At 44.5% G+C, this 18547-nt stretch overlaps 1 protein-coding gene and 1 long non-coding RNA gene across 11 annotated transcripts in view; both read left to right on the top strand.

Annotated features, from left to right (window-relative positions):
* Positions 1-18547, top strand: part of ERBB4 (erb-b2 receptor tyrosine kinase 4) — a 580719-nt gene that overhangs the window by 118398 nt on the left and 443774 nt on the right. The gene's annotated exons all lie outside the window — the stretch shown is intronic.
* Positions 1-18547, top strand: part of LOC308198328 — a 43222-nt gene extending 24675 nt beyond the window's left edge. The window contains exon 2 of the long non-coding RNA XR_013953849.1: positions 1-18547. This exon is cut by the window's left edge and continues 21954 nt beyond it. This is a non-coding gene — a long non-coding RNA (uncharacterized lncRNA).

Below are 18547 nucleotides of genomic sequence, written 5' to 3'. Positions count from 1 at the left end.
AAAGGGCATATTAGCCAGCCATTCAGATATTCAGTACCTGCAAGTTAAGGATGACTGATTTTGGTCCCGTATTTTATGGCGTTGTCAATTGCAAGGGCAGTGCTGTAAAATGTGGCTTGTTCTGGGTGTCAAGGCTTTGTTATCTACCTAACGTACTGCAGTCGGCAGCTGGAAAGATAGAAGTGCCTTGTTTGCCCAAGTTGGTAGCTTTTCACTGGGGTGTTGTCTTATAGAAACTGACTTCAGTTTTTGCTTTTTCCTCCTTTTTCTTTCCATCGGCAAAGTGAATCCCCAGCACTTCTGTTTGGAAATATCTGTGTATCTTATTAGCAGTGATGCCAGTTACACGCTGTATCAGTTAGGTGGAAGGCAGTGATCACACAACATAACATAGCAATGAAAAATGAGTGCAAACCCACGTCTGGCTCCAGAGCTTGGGGCTCACTGCGGGGAAGGGAGAGCTGTGTGCTTGCCATGCTCTGTCCTCTTTAGGCATCTGCCTCATTGTGATCAGAGAGAAAAAGGCTAGCTGGCCCTTTCTTCTGGCCCTTTCTTCTGACCCTGCACAGGGGCTGCTGTGTAGTGACAAATTGAGTGCATGGTGCTCGGCCTCTGATGTCACTGCTTCCTCAGCTGCACTGCATGGCTTGACTTGGGTTAAGGCTTTGGTGGAAGAATGCCGTGGAGTATGTGAAACCAGCTCACCTGAGTTGTACAGTCTCAGGGCCCCAAGTTGCGGGACTGGCAGCTGCTCCCCAAAACACCAGTTGTGAGAAGGCATGTTGGATGTCTCTGCCCATGGCTATAATTGGAAAGATTAAGTTTTTTTCTACCTGCTCTTCCGGGAGTGAGGGAAGTATAGTAATAAAGTCTACAATAATTTGTTTTGCCATAGATGCTGCTCTTTTTTCTTCCCCCGAGTTGTTAAACCAAATGCGACTGAATGTTTTCCTGGATGGCGGTAAACCATGGACCTGTCACCGGGGGAGTTGCTCAGGCTGCTTTGGTGCTTCAAGTTTGCAGCTAATGACCTCCGCAGTGGTCATACCACCAAATGTCACACTCAAAAGCCCGGAAGTCAATGAAGCATCTAGGCTGCTCAATATATCAGCATTTAATTGACAATGCGCAAGATCTGCTTGTGATTTACAGCCCGATAAAGGGACACACTTTTCATGTTCTGCCAACGCAATTGGCAGAGTATTTTAGGCACAGATGGCACATTAGCCTTGGACAGCTGGTTCCCTCTCTGCTGTCACATCCTAGGACCATCTAACTAATACTGTCACACACGACCCAGTTCACTGGGTAACTGAGAGAGGTTCTCACACATGGCTTTGTGTCAGCCTGAAGGCACATGAAAATCAATCTGCTAGAGGACTGCCTTGAAGAGGTTTCCAAGACTTAGCACCCTACCATGCCCTTCTGGCTGTTCACTTGCTGACCTCTCTCTTTGAGCTGTGTGAGTGTAACCAAAGAGTTTGTTCCTAGTTGTGCAATGTGCACATGTGCAGCTTGCAGAGTGGGGTTCTCTCCTTGTAGTGTCCTCTACTGTGTGTCTGCACAAATGTGCTTTAAAAAAAAAAGGAAAAAAGGCAAGATGCAAAATGCCTACATAGCATGCGTTTCTTAAAAAAAAAAAAGAATGGGTAGGGATCACTGAAAGGTGTCTTTGAATGGTGTATCTTTAATAGCATAAAAATTAAGAATGTATGGGGGAGAGACAATAAATAGTGACATTGTAAATTATACGTAGATGATAGCGAAGATAAAAGAATAGAGAATGAAGTAGGACTTCAAATGCTTGCTGTAGAAAACATTTTCTGAAACGCAGTCAGGCAGGAAAGGTCTGGGGTGGAAAGCTAAAAGCTATGTTTGTTGGTAGATGAAACACATTTTTCACATCAGAAACTTAGTATTTCAAGGTATGATCCCAATAAAAATACAACAGTTTTATTTTTCTGAAGGAAAATAGGAAATATGAGGCCCATAATTTCTTACTGTTCTATCAGAGCTTCACTGACTTCACTACAAACAAACCGCTATGCGGAAAGCCTTTAAAATATGTTTTGTTTTATGGCATCAGATACAGAGTCTGAGAAGTCTTGATGGGATTAGGACTAGCTTTTATTGATGCCAAGCAACTAGACCAGAAAAACTGGAGTTTTGTGTTTGTCTTTAAAGCCATAATTTAAATAAGATAGAATGCAGTTTGTCGTAGAATAATCCTCTTGGATTGTGGAAAGGTAACCAACCGGGGATGTGTGTGCGCTGGAAGGGAGGAAACACCACTGTATCAGGGTGTGCTGAGAAAATATCCGCTTGCCTTATCCCAGCCTGCTTCTGGGAGAGGAGCTTTGCTGACCGAGGCTGGAGAGCAGCTCCCTTGGTCCCAGAGCAGGGAACACCCAGAGGACTATGTATGAAACATGATATTCAAGGGGTGACTGGGAAGGATGTCTTGATCCCTTAAGATTTCAGTGAATTGGAGCCCCAGACTGTTTCGTCATCACTTCTTAACATTTTGTACTAGTTTAGAAGTAGTTAAGAACGAGAGGTAGAACAAAGAACCGTTCAAATTCCAATTATTTTCCAAATTGGGATTAAAGATAAAGGCTTTGATATGGATGTTTCTTACAAAATTATCACCTGTGATCATGAGGGCTTACACCCAGAGGTGAGCATTTCATTGGACTGGATAAATGTTTAATGGAGACAACTCCTGCCCGAATATATGACGAAGATCTTTGCTTAACGTGCCAGGGAAACAGAATGCAGTACTTCAACTCCACTTTCAGTGACATAAACACTCAAGTTCCTTTCTGCATCGGAGGAACAGAGTTGGGAAGTTGCAAGCTTCAATTTTTATGGATTCTTGAATACTTCTGTGCAGGACGTAAATGGCATCCAATTTCCTTTTGCAGAACAGCCACTTGCAGGGAGCTGCAGATGGGATAAGAACAGCTTTTCTGTCTGCTTTTAGGGGCAATATTTCTCTCAATTCCAGCATACATCTCTTATATGTGTTACTTGGCTGACTAACTATCTTAAGTATAACGTTTGTGACGGCTGTGTCAGGGTCAGGTGAGCTTTTTAAGACTGTGCTGTTATAGCATGGTAAAGTACATCACGCTGATTTAGTATCCCGAAGGATTTGGTAGTCTATAACTAACAAATTAGTGCCAATCAGCGCTCTGTTTGGCCATTAGCGATCAATTAGCGTCGGATTGACATCGTGCCTCTAAGTCCTGGTATTTCATTTAGCAGCTGAAGGCCTTCGTGCAGCGGAGTGCCAATCTACTGTAGTCCCGGTGAAGTGGGGAGAATTGTAAGATTTTGTCAGTAGCTGCTTGTTCCCAAACTGTGCTGGGGGCAGCTTTCACTTGAGTCATCTGTGAAGCCTGCGGCTGAGGTGACCCTTTCCTTCCATTTCTTTTTTCTGTTTTGCTCCCTCCTGTTTTCCACAGCATAAACAGTGGGGAAACGCTGATCAACTAGATCCATCAAATATGAGCTGTAATTTCAAGCCAGGCCATTATCCAAAATTAAAGCATATGTGGCAAAGAAATTAGCAGTCTGCCACAGAAACGCACACTCGTACCGTACACCTGGAGGTGTTATCTGCCTCTTGTGTTCTGGGCTTTCAAATTAGGCAGTGAGTAGCCTGAAATAAACGTGGACATGGGCTCGAAACATCTTGTTGAGCTTGTTCAGTTATTTCTGATGCTGAAATGAAACATTCTATCTGCATTAAAAAAACAGTTAGCATTTGGTTTAATTGCACTATGGTACATCTGATTGCATGCAAGTCATAGGCAAAATCCTTAGCCACTAGGTACGGTTTTCCTTTGTACGTACTGCCATAGTGGTTAATGTTTCAAGTTGTATCATCCTTCTTTCAGATAATTTAAGAGGTGGCAGAGATCGAGAAGGCACTTGTCCTAAGCTTTATTCAGGAAAGGAATTGCGCTTCTTACCCTTTGATGAAGGTCAATAACAACTGTGCGTCGAAGTGCCATAAACCCTACTTGAAAATACCAGTGTCTGAAATGCTTGCTTTGCTGCCTTTTGAGCACGAGTAGGTGGGTAATGGAACTGTTGTGCTGTGGCCGAGAAGTTTACTTATTTTTAATACTGGCTTATTTTCTGATGCAGTTTCATTTTGTAGTTACTCTGTCCTATCTTTGTTTCTTAAATATGCCAGTTCCTAAGGAAATCAAAAAAACAAACCCATTTGCAAACATTTTAATGCTTCAGTATTTAGAAAATCAAAACTCGTGTACTTGAAACACTTTGGCAATTTTACAATTCCTTCATTATATTCTTCCTGTTCAATTAATTCAACCTGAAACTGTGCTTTTTTTTTTTTCTGTATCTAATTACAACTTCTTAAAATGTTTATTTCGTTGGCCACAGTAAAACTTGTTTACTGAATTTTGCAATTAGGAGTGACCATAATTGGGTAGGTTTGCTTGTTTTGTTCATTTTCAGGTGGAACTAAATCACAACAGCAAAAAAAAAACTGTGCTGTCTTTGGGACTGAACTGCATTTCTTAGTATGCTGAACTTGGAAGCTGTCTGTGTGAATATTTCCATCTCTAGCTACTTCCGAGTTTTGACTCGGAGGTTCTATTACAGTGTAAGAAGTGTTGATGGATGAAACCAGTTCTCCCAGATTACTCTGAAAGGAATATTATTGCTGTTTGGGCTTTGTGCTTGCTGAGCCAGACTTTTTAAATAAACTGTAGTTCCATTAACTAACACTGACTTGTCAGTGCATAAGACTTGCTTTTTTCTGTAGTATTAGACTTAGCAATTTTCTGTGCTTTTCACTCTCTCAAGGTTGGCTTCTAACAGAGCAAATGGGTATAACTAGATTGGGTTTGGTGTTTTGGGAATACCCTGGATTGTCCTGTGGGCAGGCAATGTTTCTCTTCCAGAGGCAAAGCTCGAGGAAGAGTTGACTCCAGCTGAGCTTTTAGGACTTCTGGCAAGAGGGAGGTTGGTTTCTGAATGAGAGTTCACCCCAGGTGAAACTTCAGTCCCATACTGATCACCTCCACGAGTTTCATGCAGACTTTTCTTTCCTCGTGTCACGGTAGTTAGCTGAGGAAAAAGAGCGATGTGTCGGGGTTTGTTTTGTTACAGTTGGGCAGCTTATTCGAGCATTCTTCTCAAGACAAAAAAATGAAGTAAAATCCAGAATAGATGTAGAGCACTCATAATGACAACTTTAAATCAGTGCTCTAATTAGTGAGCACTCCCTGGGGACTCATTAGAATTATAAAAGCATTATTGTCGGTTATGCAGTGGTTGGAACATGTCGAGTTTTGGGCAGTCCAACAATGCTACCTTGAAGAAAAGAGTTTTGCAGCCTTTAAGAATTTTCTGTAGTTTGGAAGAAAGCACAAATTGCAGTGTCCTAGAAATCCTTTATGAATTGGGCCTTATGTTCACTCTTGTAAATAAGGAGGGTTTGGAGTTTATATGCCACAGTCTAATAGGTACATAGTGATTGCTTAATGGGATTTACATTCACTCAAACAAAATTAGGTTGGTAAAAGACAATGCAACATGCTGTAATGTAAATGGGACTGACGGCAGAATTAAATGTTTGTGGAAACAGGGCAGCAGATCTATCAAGAGCTAATTAGACAGAGTTCAGAGACAGACTTGGGAGTAAACAGCACCAACAAAGAGAGAAGGAGAGCGAGAAAGAAAATGGGATCTTTGTGTGGTGATGAAAAGGAGTTACAAACAAGGTTATTTAAACTGGAAGGTCTGATGGAGCCTATCCTGTGAGAAGGACTTAATCTTACCTGAACCTGTTGACTAAGACAAGTTGAATGGCAACTTCTGATAAACCCCTTTTACGTGTAAATAGTTCCTCTTTGTTGCAATTTGCTATTCATGGTATCTTCCTCGGATAGACTTCTCACCACAGTATGATGTTTCCATCTGCCGTTCAGCCTCTCTCAGACACCAGTTAAAAACAGGCTTTGGCCAAGGTGTTTCAGCAGCAGGAAGGAGTCCAGAGAGCAGACCAGGGAGGAGGAGAAGGATTGGGCCTCTCCAGAGGAAATATCCCTGCTGGCAGCAATCGGGTGAGAACAATGTTGCACGAGGGCGAATGTGGCACGTAGAGGATCCTGTTTGCCTGTTGTGCAGTCAGGTATATGGTGTCTGCCATTATTGCTGTGCTTGGCACAGCTGCTGCCTTCTGTGGGCTCCTGTTGTCAGATGAAGGAAGCAGTAGCTGTTTGAATATGACAGAAAAAGACCGTGTGTTTAGTTCATGAAGGCTAGTCCCTAAATTCAGTGGGACCAAGAAGGGATTAAGATAGATTCATTGTAAGGAAACATGCAAAAGTATTAACAGACGTGAATAATAACAGTATTTCAGTAACTTTTGCTTAGTCTTAACTTCGTTCCTCAAATGTAGCTTAAAAAGTTCTCCCTCAGGGCAAGAGATAACACGGTAACTCTGTTGTGTTTTATGTTAATAGAAGGGTAGCTCGGAGCAGGCCAACGCATTTCTATCATCTTTGGCAAATCCCAGTTTGGGTTGATTATGTTTTATTTTTTAAACTGTTATTTCTTGACCCTGAAAGTAGTTGTGCCTTGTTGAATTTTGCTGGTGGATGTTGTGCAATTATATTTATACTGAGAGGGGATCAAAAAAAACCCTGTGCTTTTTGGGATTTGTTTAAAATGAGAGAATCATCCTCTTCCTTCTGACACCAGACCTGGGACTGTAAGCGTGTACAAGTGTGGACCAGAAGCCACGCTGGCTAATCTGACAAAGTGTCGTTTTGCAGAGGGAGCCGTAAAACCGTGTTACGAGGGATTGGTAAAGCGGGAAAAGGCAGTGCTGTGTCTCAGAGCTGCTTCCTGAAATTTGCACACAGTCTGGAACCAAAGCCAGCCACTCTGGAGGCCGGATCAGATCAGAGCTGGGCTCTCCGAGTGCATGAAGCATATGACAGCTAATTCTAGTTTCAGCAGAAATACACCAGAGCCTTGCCTTGTTTGCTCAGGTGTGCTGACTCCGGTAGGCAGTATTCTTGTCCCCTGCCCGGAATGCTCTTTGATGAAACAAGTCCAGGTTTGTGACCTTGCCGGGTCCCAGAGCCGTGGGGTGGGGAAGGCAGGGGGTCAGCTTGGGGTAGTCATCCCAGCAGGGCTCTTCCAGCACTTTGTTCTGTGTTTCTTCCTTTCAGCTTAGGAACAGGTGGACAGGAGCTGCCTGAACACCAGACTTCAGTTAGCAAATATTTCACTGGAAAGTACTCGAAGGAAGCAGCACTCTTATGGAAGAACACTGGTTTTGGCAAGCTCATTTTGGTTGGGCAGGAAAGCAGGGGACACATTTCACTCTCCTTTCTCCATCCCAGTAGTACCTTTGTGTGAGAGCAAACTGGGTTATGTGTGTCCCATAATGAACTGGTCTACAGGAGGTGATTCTGGAGTTTGTTTTTAAGTAACTTAATATTTTTATTGTGTTGCTGTACACCCATGCTGTCGAGAGGTTCAGGTTAGGCGAAATGCTAACAACCGTCTTCTTTCCCTGGTGATACCACTTCAAGGCTTAAAATTAGGTTGCTCTTATTTCACCTGCATGTAAGACCTCCCCAGGGAAAGTAATGTTGCCTGGGCATGGTAGTTATCCATCAGAAATTGATTACTTTCTTTTTCCCCACTAAGTGTTTTGAGAAGTACGGGTCACAGGTAGTTTCCTTTACCTTTACTGCATCAGAGCAGCGTCCTTGCATTTGAAAAGGTCTGTGAGAAACTGTTGACTTTCACATTCGTTTGATTGCGGTTAAAAAAAAAAAAAAAAGTTAAGTCTGCATTTCAGCACCAACAATAAAAGCACATGGATATTTCTGACCACGTCACTTTAATGGAGGAAGAGAAAGGCAAGCTTGTGTGTTTGAGAGGCTTGATGGGCCCAGGCTTTCATTAGGGAGCAGCCGGGGTATGAGTGCCCTGCCTGAAAGGAAGGCGGGGAGGAGAAAGGTCTCTGAGGTAAGGCAGATGGGCACTTAGATTTTCCAAGTCCTTGGGCAACCTCGTCTGAAGAAGCGCCATTTGGGACGTGGTGTCCATGCTCAAATAGCAAAGAAGAAAGAATCATCAGGTTAGAAGCTGAAACTTATTATGTGGTGAACCTGTGACAGTGGACAGTGCTAGTTGTGCAGTGTAAATCTGGCAGAAGCCTTAGCATAGGCTGTTACTTAACTGGTGACTGTCACCCAGCCTGTGACTGACTGCAGAAGGATAAAAATCACACACCCTTTTATCCTGTTTCAGCTGGGGACAATTTTTTTTTTGAGGGTATTTCACTACAACTACATTTTTTCATGGCAATCTGCTATTGTTTGCTGGAAAGATGTGGATCAAAATATTAGTGCTTGGTGGTTTTCATTTCTGTTTTTTAGGAAGAGTGAAAGTTCTCCGATATTTATTTATTTATTTATTTATTTTTTGAAAAGTTACCATCTCTGAACTTGAGGTGCCATGACTACTTTGTCTCACTATCCCCTGCTGGCCTTGCTGTCCGGACACAGCATCTCTTGTACCATGTTGCCCTGTGCTGTGACCATGCAGGACCATACGTGTTGCTCTTCATGTCTGGTGGGAAGCATTAGTGGTGACTGCAACTCTGCTCTTTGCAGCTTCTTACCACATGCTGAATGCCTTGTCTGAAAGGCTTTACATGAACAGCCTCCCCTGAAGTCTGCAAATATACTAGCCAAAATAAAGAGCGGTATTTTTGTAACCTTCTGGCTTTCAGAGTCCAACTTGAAAACTTTGCTTCAATGAGGTAGAATAGGTTTGGCCTAGGTGTCTCTGGTGGTTTTACGTATTGTCTTCTCTAAAAATGCAGCATTTAATCTTGGTCCTGCTCTGGATGGACATCCTTTGGGACTGAAATAACCTCTTGGTCAGTTCATTCTGTGAAATGAGAGGCACGTGTTGTTCTTGCAGGGAGCTGCAGTGAGATCTTGGGCTCAGCTTTGCCTACAGCCACTGTTCGCAGCCGCAGTCACTGGCTATGGCAGGTTCCTGGGGACTCTCAAGTTGTTTTACTACAATGCTTTGAGGTTTTATATGGACCATTTCTGTGGGAAGTAAATATGTCCTAAAGTTTCATCCTCAGTTTTTGTACGTTTAGAACACCATGAAAAGCATCAAGAAATATATATGTATTTTTATTAGTTTTATGCTGTTCTATACTCTATATAATTTTCATGCAGAAATATTTTTCCAACATGAGGTCGCTATTTTATGTGCAAGATTCATTTTCTTCTTTGATAGGAGAACTTTGAAAAGTAGGAATAAATTTTTGGGTGTAAAATCTGCCAGTTTGAAAAATCTGCCTGCTTTGAGGCTTGACCTCACAAGGCTGTGATGTGCCAAAGGCCGGAGTTGCCCTGGTGTTATCTGCAGTGGTGTTGTAGCAATACAGAATTGCATTGATTGATTGTGGTTGCCAGATGCGGGTACTGTACAGGTAAATTCCTGTTTAAAATTTCAGTTGTAAGCAGATTTTAGTCCGTGGCTTCTCATCTCCCTCCTGGCTCGTTTCTCGTCCGCCCCCTCCCACCTCGCATCCTTGCCTGCTCCCTCACGTGATAAATAACACTGTCTTATCAAGGTCAGTCAGAAAGGCCCTTTTTACATATCTCATAAATTTTAGCCAGGTGCCACCGATGTGAGATTAATGTAATGGCACTACAGCAAGCACTCAGGCTTGTCTTAATTATGCTAAGGTTGCCGGTTCACCGTTTCTCTTCATCTGTCTCCCGCTTTAGGGAACACTAAACACTATGTCATTAGATTGTCTGTTCCACAACATTGGCCCTTTGCATTTACAAAGTCATCAGATGGCTTATGACCTAGCTTTTCTAAGAAATTAAACTAAATAAATAGTAAAACCAAAAAATTAAGCAGAAACGGAGCCCGTTGGGGGCGAGGGCAAGGGAAGAGCTGGGAAGGGCTTGGGGCAGCTCTTTGGTGCAGCTGGTATTGAGAGAGCGGGGCTGGCTGATGCAGGCTCAGCAGCGCGGGAATGCTCTGCGGGGCTGGCTGGCTGGTGCTTCCTCTAGAAAGGTAAGTGCTCGTTGCCTTCACGCGTGGCAGGGCGTGCGCTGGTAAAGGGCTGCAGGCTTGGGCTCTAGGTTGGTTGTTAAAAAATCCTCTGCTGTACAGGAATCTGATGTGCACGTGAGTTCCCCGAGGCTCAAGCCAACCTTGGACGCTTTTTCCCTCAGCTCCAGGAAGGGGAGAGAGGAGAACAGAGTCCTGCGGCAGCGTGCCTGTGCTTGCTGTGCATCCTAAAGCCCCTCTGTGGGCAGGGAACCGTTCCCTGCTGCATCTGGGAGGTCATGAGGAGAATTTCTTGGACCTTGGTTTCCTTCTAGCTGTAGGCTCAGTTCAGTAGCCTGAAAAAGGCTGACCTTGATTTTTGCTTTTATTTATCTTGTGCTGTCTGGCCACGCTGCAAGAGATTTCTGTTTCCCACCTAAGCATCCTCTGGGGGCTTTTTGGCGAGCAGAGCCTCCTGCGATGGCTCTGTGGCTGCTTGGCTCAAAGGCTGGTGATTGCTGTAGCTGATAGCTGTGCTGAGTGGGCTTGGGGTCTGGTGTCCCATCCCTGCCCACTGAGGGCATTCGGGGCTTACTCCAGGCCCAGCCTGCTTTACTTGGATTCTTTTCTTTGTGCTGCCACATATCTCCTGTTTGCTGCCTTGGACTAAGGCTGCATTCAAGGGGCAGCACAACTGTGCACGCGTAGGAAGGCTTCTCTGTCTCAATACCCACCACTCAAACCAGAAGAAAATTGTGTGTGAATCCTTGACAGAGAAACTGGAGGCCAAGCAAAGTTTCCATCAGTGACTGCATGCCAAAAGGGAAGTCTTTTGCCCTAACCCACACAGCTCTCTATGTAAAATGCATTTCAAGTCAGTAACTGAGGTCTGAACTGAACCTTGCTCCACGCTCTGGTTTTATGCCCATGCCTCTTATTTTTAAGATAATCAAATAGGATGAATTGATGCACCAATCACCAATTTTGATTTGTCTACTTAAAAAAAAAAAATCCCCGAAGGGACTGAACAGGGCTTGTGTCAGAGCAGTTGGGTTCTTATTGGCTGCACTGGGAAGGGGGAGTGTCAGACTTGATAATGGTGAAAAGAGAAAGTCAGTATCTGGTATATTTTGGTAGTAGCTACCTGAGAGCTCATCAGACAGCTGAGTATTTTTCTAGCAGTATATGAAAGTTAATGTGGGTGTTGCAGATGAGACAAGCTGATCTGTCAGTTGTGTGCTCAGAATACCGTCAGGTTTTACATTTGAAGTAAGCAAGGCCTGTGTTAGAGGACTGTACTCCCCCTCCCTCTTCTTCTTTTAAAGCATGCTTTAAAAAGAAAAGTGTTCTTCATGAAGAATGGCATTATATGAGGCTCAGAAGCCAGCCAGCGTGAAGCAGTCATGCTCTGAATAACACGCAGGGCCCACTCTCTCCCAAGCCCACTAAGCAAAGACAAAGGACCCGCTGAAGAGGTAACACAAATAATTGAATTTTTTCCAGTGTCGTACACAGAGCTGCTGACTGTTATGGCACCCATGTGCGTGTGGTGCCGGCCAAAACCCTCCATCTAATCAGGAAGGAGAGGAGAGAGTCTGCTCGTGGCACAGATTCAGACAGGAGAGAGCGCAGAAGCACCAGCGCGATGGACGTGCTGACAGTGATGTCCCCTGTCAGCAGTGCTGCAGGGTGAGTGTGGTCCTGCACAAACACCATCTCCTCCGATGTTTTTCCCAAATTCCCATCATAGCTGCCGTCGTAGCTGGAGCATTGTGGGGCTTGCCAGGCTGGAGGGGTTCCTGCCTTGGCTTCTCTTGTGTTAGTCATGAACGCAGCTGCCACGTGCGGTACGAGGTGCTTTCCCATGAAATGGGCAAGCGCAGGCCGTGTGTATCTGACCTCTTAAAAAAAAACGAGTGCAAAATGTCTTTCAAAGTGTACCAAAGCTAATCTACTCAGCCTGAAAGTAGGGTTGCTAAAAACTTCTCAGTATAGACTGTGAATCAGTTACCGCTTACTCCGTCAGCTGTCAGTGGCTCGGAGGCACAGATCAGGGATCTGTCACTGTGGTATCTGAGTTTTGGATCATACACTAAGCATGGGGTGTTTGCAGTTAGCAGAAATAAATGAATCACTGCTGACATTTTCCTAATGAAAAAGAAAGGCAAATATGAAGTTTTGTTAAACCAATAGATTTCCTATAGTTGGCTGTCCAAAGAACTCTTAAATATATATTTTTAAGCCTTCAGTATTGTTCTAAATGAATCTGCGCTGTTAAGGCAGCTTAATTGAAAGTGTTTTGAAAATAACAATATTATCACCTCTGCTCAGGTTCAGTCTCCCACCAGCCTAAGTCCAGTGAAATCTCATGTCTGCAGCGGAGTTGACTAGTTGCTCCCAGGCATGATAACTAAAAACACGGTATCTAGTAACTGTCTGTGCTGTTGCATTATCACAGCATTATAGGGAAAATAACGCCTGTCATCACTGTGGGAAGCACATCTATGATTTCTTCTCCAACGTCTATGAGATAAACATAGCTATGACAAATCTAGCTCTAATGGCACTTTTCGGGGCATGGAAGGTCTTGTGATATCAGCTTGTTTTAGCAGCAAAAGATTTGTTTTGGAAAGTGATTTATTAAGGAAAAATTATCTTCCTACGCGGTTTGAATTTCAGCTTTGTATTGTTTGCCTGCTAGATCAGGAGAAATGCCACGCTCTTGTTTCACCGTGTAACAATATTGCAGAGACGTTTAGGGACAGGTTTAGATGGCTGTATTCTGGCAAGCACTCCTGCAGCAGCCAGACCCCCGTGCCAGACTACCAGAAATTGGGGCTGGCTGTGTTTTTATCATAATTCTTCTCACTGTACTGCAAAGGCTGTTGATAAGCATGTGAGCATCTGTCCTGGTGGCCGTCGGAGGAAGGGCCAAAGCATAGACTTCGTTGCTTGATCTACCTGCGTTTCTTGGAAATGAGTTTAAGGGATGAGAGGAGGAAAAAGGCTGTACAAAAAAGTTGCAAAATGAAAGAGAAATAATGTTATTCTTTGTTTTAGTGGAAGTCAAACTGTTTAAAAAAATCAAGCGCAAAGACAGCGGGGACAGATGTGCTTTAAAATGCCATTATTCTTCACTTAAAGTTGTCAGTCTTATGGGGCTTCTGTGTCTACCGAACTAATTTACAGCTTTGATTAAGTGCACTAACTACATGGTAAAAGAAGAGAAAGATTTAGTTTAAATGAAGCAATTTTCTATGTCAAAACACTTGTGAAAAAACAGGCTGGATCTGGCTCTTTCTGTGCCCCAAAGCATGTTCTCATACTGACCAAGTCTCTCGGAGCTCCTTGCCCTAACAAATGGGATCTGATCTTCCTGCTACCCAAGCCCCTCGGTGCCACATCTTTGTTTCTGAAGGGAGAAGACGCAGGTAGAGAAGCCTCTGAAGTGCTCTCTGCAGTTTTCGCTCTTGCAGTGGAAGACGTGTCCAGCTGAAGCGTTTCAAGGAAAAGGAAGGGAAAAGAAGGAAGGAACTGGAAGGGCCACCTGCTCCGCATGACTCAGGGTGTGAAACAAGTTCAAAAGCACATTGTTCATGTAGAAGGTGTTGGAGTTAAAAAATTCAAATTGCTTTTGCAGCAAAGTGCACCCTAAGGCCTGCAGGGACCGATTAGCACAATGGCTCTGTGTCCTATATAGTAAATGCTGCTTCAGTGGTTACTGTAAGATAGGATATGAAGGTGAGAGAAGTTGAGCTTTGCTTGAGCCCCTGTGGTTTACAGTTGTTATTATATTAAAAGAAAGCAGAGCTCTGGTTTTACTTAATTGGCAAAGACAGTGATTGATCAATCTGGCAATTTAATGTAGAGGATTCTTCTTGTTGTTGAACTGCCGTTAACTTCATGAGGTGTTTTTATGCAGCTGTGACATAGGAAACTGTTTATTTTCCATTGATGAAACTATTTAGGCAGAACTGCTTGGATAATGGTCTGCTTTAGTCCTCCCCCATATGGGGGGGGGGAGGGGGGGAGACAGAGGGAATGGGTTGAATTTTGAATAAACTGGAAAGGGGGGCAAAGGTGATGGGATTCTGGGTGTGGATGCGAGATGTTGCATTCCCTGTCGGTCAGGAGGGCACTTAGTTCAGAGGCTGGCTTAATTCCCACTGGTGCGAGCCCTCAGCCCAGGAACAACTGGATGCTCCCAAATCCAGGCCAGAGCATCCCTGTTTATGTCTTTGAGGAGACTGGAGTTGTCCTTCTGGCATCTGGTTCCCTGTTATTTCAGAGCATACTGATGTTGACTTGAATGGGAATTTTGCACTCAAAAAGCAGCCTTGGTTTTTTTTCTTTTTTTCTGTAAACAGTTGTGTTTTTTAGCAACATAAACATGTTTCACTAGTGGTCATAAAACAAGAGTTACGTAAGAAATACCGATGAGGAGAAGAACCACCTTTAAAGTACTCATTTAGGTGGGAAATAGAGGCTTTGTGAACCAGTTGGAGAGCAAAACTCTGGAGCAGCTTCCCATTAGGAGCACTGGGAAGAGGAATCCTGGCAGGTTTCAGAGGGAACTAGATACATGTGAGGCAGGTCATCTGCTCCACCAGGGACTTGCCCAGGTGCCTCGAGGGCCTATTCTCCTAATCTAACCTGCTGTTCAGAACAGCATTGGATTTTGTGCAAATTATTCATGCAAGCACAGGTTATTTTTAGTGCAAGTTACTCAAAGTCCAGGTGTTTCAGGTGGCCTGAAGAGTCTTTTGTCCTCCATCCTCTTCTTGCACCGTGGCTCAGGGACATAAGCACAGAAGGCCTGAGCAGAACAGGAGCCAGATCTGCAGGGCTTCCATGAGATGTCACCCCAGGAGAAGAGCTTGGTCAGGCACTCTGTGCTGGAGAAATGTGTCCACCCGCGCCTGTCGGTAAACTGGCAGCTGAAAAGGGGACTTGTATGTGTGCAGTGAGGTCATGTGTGTCTGAGAAACACGGGTAGCTATGGGTCATCTCCCTGAGCAGCCCCGGGTTCGGGCAGGACCTGCCTGCAGGAAATGAATCCTATAAACGAATTTGATTTTATTAGCAGAGGGGGCATCAGAATGTCTATGTAGAAGAGGAAGAGTTTGTGGCTGGATGCACTACCTTAATTGTACTGCCTCGTGACCTGATCTTAGCAAAATGTCTCTTTCCGTAAGGAATATTATTAACACATGCATAAAAACAAAGACATGAATGCAAAAATACAAAGGAAATATATGCATTTATACAGCAGAAAAAGGGCTGCTACTGTTTATTTACTCTGCGCAGGTGTCGCGGGCTCTGCTTACGGGCTGTCTTTTGCAGATTTCGCTGGCATAGAGGCACACAGTCTCTGCTCAGGAGCAGACTTCCTTGTATTTTCCAGGTCACAAAGGCAGTGACCCAATATATGTCAAAAATAACCCAAACCTATACAGGGTATGATGGTGATACAGATAAAATGATATTACAAGCGTGCTGAAACCACTAAAATGCCAGGAGAAGAGGCTCAGACCCTTTCCATCGTCTGCCTCATGTTTTAGTGGGCTGCATGGTAGGTGCCAGTTCTACGACGCTGGTGGATCCAGTCATAGTCAATGTGGCAAAGGTGCTGGCTGGTGTTTGCTCAGCCATTCGTGTGTCAAACTCAGTGTTAAATACTTGAGGTTTTGCTGTGGTGGCCTTGGGGTGCAGAGGCTGTATGTCTCAATAAGTGCTTGGGAGATCAGATGTTTGTTTCCTTTTAGTCTCGGTAAGGCTGAAATACTGTGAGGAACTTCTTGTACAGGGCTGGAGTTACCACAAGCAGCTGAAGCTGGCCATGCTGAGCTCTTGCTGATTTATCCAGACTCAATAATTGCCTCTTGTTTTCAAGAGTTTGCATGTGCCTGCAGATGCAGGCACAGGAAAGGAGTTGCTTCATTTAAACTGATTGGGGGGGGAAAAAAAACACAACACCCTTTTTAAAAACTATATGTAGAGAACCTTCTGTGTTGCTCACTCCTTTAACCATGCAACTTTTTTTAATCTTATTTTGACATTTGTGCTGGAATTAACGTGATTGGCAGCAGAATCCAATAAATGAGAATTTCAGAGGTGTTGCTGCACTGCTAAATGAACCTTTCCCTGCAGTTTGACTTGGCAGCACTTGTGGAGTTCTGCATCAGCTGGGTTTTATTGTGTGGGGAGATGGATAATCAAAAAGGGAATCGCACGTGCCTGCAAATTAAACATTTTGTTGAGTGCTTGCTTGCCATTGAACAGCAGTGTAACGTCAGGGAGAGAGTGCAGGGGCACATGAGCACAGTGAGCCGAGCACTAAACGCCTCTTCGTACAAAAGCACAATGGCAAATGTTCAACAATGCGGTCGTGTCAAAACAAATCAGATCGTGAGCAGCTCTGCCTTGCTTTGCTTTATTTGTAGGGAAGTTTTTATCATCCCTGCCTTGTGATTAATGCTTGTGATAAGTGCAGGGGGAGTTACTGTATACAGCTCAACGTGTGCTTTAATCCTTGTTTGTCTCCGCTAGGAAATTAACATTCAGTTTTGACATTTAGCCTTTTGCAAGCCTTCCAGAGTAAGTTGTGATGCTGCTACAAGATCTGTAGCTGATTGCATGGCCCCAATATTTGCTTATAAAGAAGATGGAAGTTTCTGCCCGTTGTGTCCCGAAGGCGCTGCCCTGTGCAGAGGAGCGATGCACCCAGCAGTGTATATGCCCTCTCTTGCACCAGACCAGGAGTGCCAGATCAACGGGTCCCACTTGGCTTCTGGGCTGTAAAGCCAGTCCTGCCACAGCATGTGATGCTAATTCGTCTGAATATTGATAATATAGTGGGAGAAGTCCTCCTCCTCCTCTCACTCCCCCATCTCCGTGGGCCTATTGATCTCCTTGTCTTGATCCTGTAATTTATAGACCCCTGCTCTGGCCATTAGAGAAAATTGTCTGTGAGCAAGCTGGTTTTCAGTGTATGCTTTTAATCGCATGAAAGAGGGGAAGCAACCTGAAACTACAGCGTGTTTCAGTTGTGTGTAATGGGAAATGGCACGAGCCCCGTGGTTACCAAGCGGGGTGTGATGTGTGGAAACCATGTGGTTACTCAGCTGGCCATCTGCATGGGAGTGAGGCACTTGGTTTGTTTAAAAAAAAAAAAAAAAAAAAAAAGGCAAGTGGTATCAGTTTAAAGCAATCTAACTCAGTTTTGCTGTTTGTATCAGTTGCACAGAGGAGTTTCTTGTGGAATTTGCTGCTCGAGTTTGTCTAATGTTCCCTGGATGCCTGCTGGCCCCGGGGCTTTTCAGGGAGCCGATGCCGAGCCCAAGGAAATGGCATTTTGCAGCACTGCATGCACACTGCCTGCGTGCAGGTGCTCTGTCCAGCCACATTATAACATTAAAGCATGCAACCTGTCGAGCTGCTGGTGTTACTGAGTACGGCATGAGGTTTGTGGGACGTGCTAACGTGTCGGGTGGCTGCTGGGGGAGGTGTTGTGGCTGTTTCAGAGGGGCGCATCGAGGTACTCTGTACTTCAGCTTTGTCCGTATTTCTAACCAAAGCTACTCTTTTAGAAAGAATTACATATTTTTGGATAGTTTAAGCGTGGCCTTTACTTTCTGTCATTTCTACTTAACAAATTGGCTAATTATTAATAAAATTAACAAAAGAAAATGGTTGCAATACCACGGCTCCATGAAAGGCTCCAGGGCTTAAGATCTTTGAATAATTTAGGAGGTATTTGGCTGAGTTGCAATTCCTGAAAACAAACAATATTTAAATTTTATTAAAAGGCTGCGGTCCAAGGAGCAGCAGCTCCTTGCTGCTGCCATGTGTGGAACATTGCGTTCGGGGAAATGCCGACGCCAGTTGTTTTAACCCCCGCACCTCCCTCGGGACCCGACCAGAGGGATGACTCACCATTTCCACGGCTTAGGCTGGCAGTGGTCAGTCTCTAACAAGCTTTTTTTTTTTTTTCTTATTTATTTCTGGGCAGCAGTACATCTTTCCCTAAAGAGCCAACCTTTTGCAATTGCATTCCAGAAAAACTCAGTGCTTTTCTATGTGACAAGCACATCGGAAAATGGTAATGTGTTCCCGGCGAACTTCTGGTCTAGGAGATAGAGGGAGAGACCTGTGTGTTGAAACCCAGCTTCCCCTTGCTGCTGCAGCACCATCCCTGCCGTGGGACGTGGGGAGGAGCTCTGTGCTGTGCAGGTGGATGAGGGTTTGGATGTGCAGCCTGGCAGTTGCTTTGAAGTAACTCATCCTGGTCATGGTCTCACCTCTGGGTAAATGTGAGGTGGTGCTGCCTCTGCTGTTGGGTGCTTTGAGAGGTGGTGCTGGGATCCAAGTGCCCAGCTGCAGGGTGCTGCCTTGGGCCCTTTCCATTCCATGTGGGTGTGGGGGCTTCCCAGCTAGCAGGAAGGCAATGCGGAGG

Source organism: Anser brachyrhynchus (genome assembly GCF_964034855.1).
Source record: "Anser brachyrhynchus genome assembly, chromosome: 7".
Lineage (NCBI taxonomy): Eukaryota > Metazoa > Chordata > Aves > Anseriformes > Anatidae > Anser > Anser brachyrhynchus.
This window is presented reverse-complemented; position numbering and strand designations above follow the sequence as displayed.